The sequence below is a fragment of the Gymnoscopelus microlampas genome, assembly GCF_963454915.1.
Source record: "Gymnoscopelus microlampas genome assembly, chromosome: 9".
In the NCBI taxonomy this organism is placed as follows: domain Eukaryota; kingdom Metazoa; phylum Chordata; class Actinopteri; order Myctophiformes; family Myctophidae; genus Gymnoscopelus; species Gymnoscopelus microlampas.
Window position 1 is genome coordinate 17,167,025 of NC_139946.1, and position 6,767 is coordinate 17,173,791.

Here is a 6,767-nt window from a genome sequence, read left to right on the forward strand (position 1 = left end):
ATATCATATCATTTCTATAGTAACAGATTGTAGCATAAGTACAGCTTAAACCATGACGATTTAAACATTTCTGGCATCATATTATCCATCTTGACCTGACAATGTACAAAGGACAAGGCAGTGGAATAATACTATCCTCAGCTAACTATTGCAACCTGCAAAAAAGTTAAATACAAATTTTAATTAAATTTACAACCATTTACAATTCAAGCATTTAGCAGATGCTCTTATCCAGAGCAAATCACAAAGGGCACAACCAGAGTAAGTGGTATGAACCCTAGTCACAAAATTACAAGGTAAATGGTCAAAACAGCATCTGTTTAAACAGTATATTATATTAATAACATACTTAGCATTGTTGGACAAGTAACCAACATACATCTGCATAGTATTAATAGCTAGCATCTATGGAAAATAGGCAACCTAGATATTAAAGCCAAGCTATAGCAGCCCCTAGAGGCTGTGCCGCTCATTTAAACCCAACTGGAAATGTTGGCCATGGTGCCACCAATTTCAGTAGTGTTCATCCTACAAACATGACATTTTGGCCTGCCAGTGGTGCTTAAGTAAATCTCATGGTGTCAAGAATGTAGCTGAAGGACGAATTCACCCATTTTCAACCGATCTTCATATAATTGGTCAACACTATTCCTGGAAAGTTAGCATGCTATAATGGAAGCCATTGTTCTCACATTAATAAAAAAAACTAACAAAAAACCCTGTGTCCACAGCCCTCCTATGAGACAAAGACCAAATAAAAAAAGGTTACCATTATTATGAGAATTAATGAGGACCAATTATATGAAGATTGGTTGAAAATGGGTGAAGTCGTCCTTTAAGTTTCTTCCACCAGGGAGCACTCACCAAGATCAATCTGTTCATTGTATTTTGAGCAAGTGTAAAGTTTGGCCTAAGGGTGGCACCATGGTGCCACCGAAATCAGCAGGGTTCACACTGGCTGAGCCCATTAAGTTTCATGTCAATCTATTTTATTTTTAGATCTGATGTGTGCAATTGGAAGTTTTGGCCTAAGGGTGGCGGTAGACCAAATGTTGTGTCACCAAAATCTGTTGGGGCTTTCCTCTGGTGAGAATGAATGAGCTCTGCAAGTTTGTCCGCCATTATATTATCATATTACTAATAGGACGACAATGGAAACGTCCCCAGGAATTTTAAGTGTTATCTTTTTAGCCCAACTGTTACTGTACTTCCGTGCTGTTTATATATTTGACTAATAAAGTATTTAATCAATCAGTCACTGAGATATGTTGTGTGCAAGTGGAAATGCAAATACTGTGGTGCTCTAGAAAAGGCCACTGGGCCATGAAAAACAATAGGGGCCATCCTCTGAAAAGGGAAATCACATGGGAATCTAGCCAATCTAGTATTTGAGATATCTTGTTTGGGAGTATACAATGTAGCAAGGCAACCACAGTGGCGACGGTAACATGTCACGTGATAAATTAAAATTAAAATGTCTCAAATCATGTACAATCGACCCCAAATTTGAATCATACATTGAGGGGCCTCTAAAATAAACGCACAGCCAAAAGCAATTACTCTTTGACCCATGGGGGTTACCATGAATGTGACAGAAGTATTTCTGGAATTAGTCTTCACCAAATTAGGTACAGTACATGAACTCAGGAGTCATGTGACAATGAGTGCATGCAAGGAAAGAACCAATTATACAAGGTTTATTACACTGTTTGGAAGATTCTTTCATCACAGATTGTCATTTGGTATAATGAACACATCAGAAATCGTCCAGAGAGATGGATGGATGGCATAGCTGCAGCTCTTTGGAAGTGTCTATGGGGGGAAGACATAATAATATTCATGTTGTACAATCTACACTACATATTATAGTCACAGTAAGCCTTTAATTGATCAATATAACTCACACTGCCGACAATAGTTAAGACTATAGTCTCATGAAAAAATACCTCGCATTAGAGTTCAATTCAAAAGATTATTCCGGAAGGTATTTTCAACAGCAAGCTTTACCTTCAAAATTGGAACATGTTATAATATATGTTTTAGAAGTACTAAGCAATCCATACACTGTAAACAGTGTACACAATGGCTATAATAATATCAGCGACCGCCCAAAATAATCATATTTGAACTGGGGACCCTCCACCCTGACAAGCACTTGGAATTGTAGGCTTTACATTTAGTTTGACTCGTTTCCACAGATAAATATTGTGAAAATAGCCGAACTGCCAATTCAATTCAATTCAATTTTATTAAAGTGTCAAATCACAACAAGTTGTCTCAAGACACTTTACATGTAGAGAAAAGAGACCCGACATCCCACCCTGAGCAAGCAATTTTGCGACAGTGCCAGCTTAGTGCGAGGTGGTGTGAGCTTGTAGATCGGCTATTTTCACAATGTTTGCCTCTTTCTTATGTAATATTTGCCAATTTTGTATTAAAAAGTTCTCCACAGTTATTACATTGTAACTTCAGAAATGTGCAGATACCCTGTACACTTATAATGTATTTTGGTTTGTTAACTGTTGAGTGAGAAAACAATGTTGCACATTAAGCTAATTATCTGGGGACCCCCCAAAATAATTTAGGGACCCCCCGGTTTGGGAACCACTGAATTACTCAACGCCTGTGTGTATGAGGAATGGAGGCAGAGGGTGGAAGGTACATTAGATAGACATTCAATTTAAAAGTATTTTAATATTTTAATGTAAGGATCCATTCTCAAAACAAAATGGCATTATTGGAAGTATCGATATTTCAGTTTAGATCGGTCCACATTCCTGTAGGGAGAGAGTGAAATCTATGATCGGAATAGTTCTTCTTATACATTCTCCCTAGGCAGTGAAATAATTGTAATAGTAAAAAATAGTAAGCTTAGTGAAATTACATTTTAATTTTAATTTAGCGGGGGACCCCCTGGCACCCTCTCAAGGACCCCTGAGAACCACTGTTCTCAAACCACACTTATAGATCATCTATTTTTGAATATACCGTACAAAGTATAAAATAGGGCTGAATTGGATAATAGATATTTTGTGATAATACCGGTAATCAAAATCTGCAAGGTAACTTGCAACTAACGTTTTCAAATAATAGTGGAGCAACAATATTTGCTTCTGAGATCTAGTGGAGTAAAAGTATAAAGTATTGAAAAATGGAAATAGAAAAGTAAAGCATGTACGCATCTCAAAAGTGTACTTAAGCACTTAAGAGGGAATGCACTTACGGTAGCTACTTGTCACCACTGGTGATTATGAGAGGTATAGTAGTTACCTGAAGGAATGGTACAGTGATGGACCCCTGCTGATGGAGGGGTCTATTTAAACAGTTGCTCTTGGCTGTTAGAAAGGTTGGGACCTTTTCATGATGTGAATATGCCCCGGGGTATGACAAATGCCAGCGTGGAGCCCAGTGCTCATTAGTTATTTTGAGTTGAGGTGACGTCAGTGTGTAGTTGTCTGGGGCACCCTGGTGTCATTAAGAGCAGAGTTTATGTCAGCTGTGTGCACAACACCATGTTAAGGGCAGTTCACACCAAGCTATAAATATAACGATAACTACAACTATTGTTCTTTGTTGTTTTCATTATAGTTATAGTTGTGGTGTGGGACTCTGCCATCCGCTTGAGTTAACCACTTAAACCAGTGGTTCTCAAACCCAGGGGTTAGGGGGTTTCCAGGGGGTCCCCAGCAAAATATGTTAATACAGTATCACAATAATATGAACCTGAAAAGCTCATAGCGTGTCACTTCGTGCCGTAGTATGAGCTTGTAGATCTATTTTTTGAAAAATCATGAACATTTGTGCAAATCTTTATATATATTTTTAAGCGAACATTTTTAACTCAAATCTTTGCTCCTGGGGGTCCCTGGCACAAAATATTTTTGAAATGGGGGGTCCGCACCCAAATACATATCATTTTGGGGGTCCTTGGCTCACAATGAGCTTATAGAGTGGCTATTTTTGGCAAAACGGTTCTCCCCAGAATAGGCATGCTGGGGTTCAAGTGGTCTTAGGGGCCATTCACACCAGAGCACTATATCGGTCGCCATTGTCCTTTGCTAGTTGTGGTGTGGACTCTGCCATCCACTTCAGTTAGAAAGATTTTGTAAAACTATATATTTATAGTTATAGCTATAGTGCTTGGTGTGAATGGTCCTTTAAGTTTGCTCATTTAGGCAAAGTTAACAGTCATTTGTTTTTGTTAGTACATTGTACATCTTTTTGGATTCATGTAGCCTTTGGATTCAGCTGTTTTTGTGTTTTGGTGAATGATACACATTACAGCTGTTTTTCACATCTGCCTGCCTTCCTGGTCACTCTGGGTGGGTTCTGTTTTTTTTAAGGTGGACTGTGAAACATGTTGCCATTAGTCGTCAGTAAAAACAACTTGTAAAGACATTTTTTTCTTTTGACCACCTTATCTCCCAAATTTATCAGACGTTGTCATGCCTGGAAAGTTACATAGTCCACTGAAATAATTCATTGAATTCATGGGGTAAGAATAAATAAATGAAAGGTTCATGCTCAGAGTCACTGGACTGGTTTGAAGACGAGGATGGGGACTGAGGAGGAGCTACGAATTCAGAATCTTATTAAAAGACACTGATGTCTAGTAAAAAAAACACATTGACAATGAAATAGATTTAAATCTGTAAATCTGTACTGTACTGTCTGATGACCTTATTTATGTCCTGTAACTGTTGGCAAAACAGCGTGTGCATGTAAGTGTATGTTCTGTTTGTCACGTACACGTCTCAGAAGTTACATAGACCGTCTGAGTTGCCTTTGCACCTGGCAGATGACCTTAGATTCAATTTGATCATCCTTTTTGTCACCTTTTCGGCAGTCTACGCTCTTGTAAGGTGCCTACTGTTAAATTGGATGTTGTATGAATACCTCCCCAAACACATTTGTGTGTTATCACTGCTGTTGTATCCTACTGACTCACCTGCCAGTGAGGAGCCTCCACCGGGAGGACGTAGAGCCTTCGTCCTACACTCCTCCCGCCCAAAGCTCCCTGCTGACAGGTGCCGCCCCAGCCCTTACACGTGCAGTGACAAATACCACCCTCCCCGCCCGGCTTACCTCCCCCGTACATGGGCCAAACGTGTTGTGACGCTCGACAAAGCCGGATGCACCGTGGTGGATTCGAACCCAAAGCCTCCGCAATAGTGGGCAGGCACTTTACCACTGTGCCACCTAAAGATGTATTTCTAAGCAACATAATTCCCATAGCCTGGAGGGATGTATTGTCTGTTTAGATCCCACAATTCTGGGAGACAGGGCACTGTCTATGTAGTTGTTAAACAACTGCGACAAATCCTGCTCTGTAAATATTTAAGCTAAAAATGATTGCAATAGTTGAAACATTTTCTATTGTAAGATATTTTTGCTATACCAAAGAAACAACCTATTTATAGAAATAAAAAAACATGTTGGCCTAAACAAATTTCATCTCAATCATGCACATTAAATTAAAATAAGTGAAATTACTGTTAGTAAGTTTAGAATAGACACTACATGGCAGCAGAGAGTAACTACTGCAATGCAAGGATGTACGCTTAGTATTAACACATTTTAAGTGATTTTTACAGAAAGTAGCCTAATTTTAAGTCCCTGCTAACAAAGGATAATATTATACTGTGTTCTATGTGTTATGTACAGTATAATTGAAAAAAAAGGATGAAAAGCATAACTTGTACTACTGTATGTGTGGGATTACACTCTTACATATTTAATTTTAGGATTGATTGGTGCACAAAACAGTGCCTCGGGCTCACCTTATTCAATGGTAGAACCCTGTATCGGCTGTTTAATGCCAACGATTCATATTTACTGCTTAGAATACGGTCGGGGTCAGAGTGTTAACAAGAATCAGACTTAACAACTTTGACCCTATATAATGTAGTTGACGGGGGGGCCCCTAGGTCTAGGCGTCTATACTTGGCCCCCTTGTGTCTTTCTCTCCTACAACAATGTTCACCCCAGAATAGGGACGCTGGGGTTCATGTGGTTAACAGACGCCTTTTGGGCTTTCCATGTCATTCAACCCACTCCCGCCTCAGCTATCACGTCTCCATTCAGACCCTCCTAAAAGGTGTTAATTGCTCTCTGTTGATGTGTGTTCTGAGGGAGCGGCAGAGAATGCATACCAGACATTCAAGGCTGGAGAATGTCTTATGTCTTATCCGATAACACTAGAGGATAACGTTACTCGATAAGACTCCTCGGGTAAGACGATCCTCTAGTGTGAGCAGTTCAAAGACCCCAAAAATAAACATCAAATAAACAAATAAAGGCCTTCTTAAGTGGGGTAAAATATGAGTCACTTTTATATTTTGCATTGTCACGGCCAGAAAAATAGGCTACATCTTTCTGTACAATATAGAAGGAAACAATACTGTACGTAAAGGATTCTTGCACAGATACTAACACATTTTCACTACATAATGTATTTCACAAAATTACTAATTGCTGAAAAAGTGTTGCTTTGGAAAAACTTACCCAAACTTTGTAAAGTTTGAGAAATTTAGAAATGGTTAAAAAGTGTAAGCTCTACATTCCGATAGTAATCAATGCTATAGAGTTAAGTAACATGGGTCTCCCCATCTGTCCAACGCTGTGGTAAACATTAAACAAATGTTCATGTGGGATACCAATTTCATTCCAACCAGGAAAGAGAACACCACAACGTCTGCTTCAATTTTATAGTGTTCCAGACGGTTCCAATTAGTAATTTGGTTCGTACCCCCGTTCTCCCATACAAC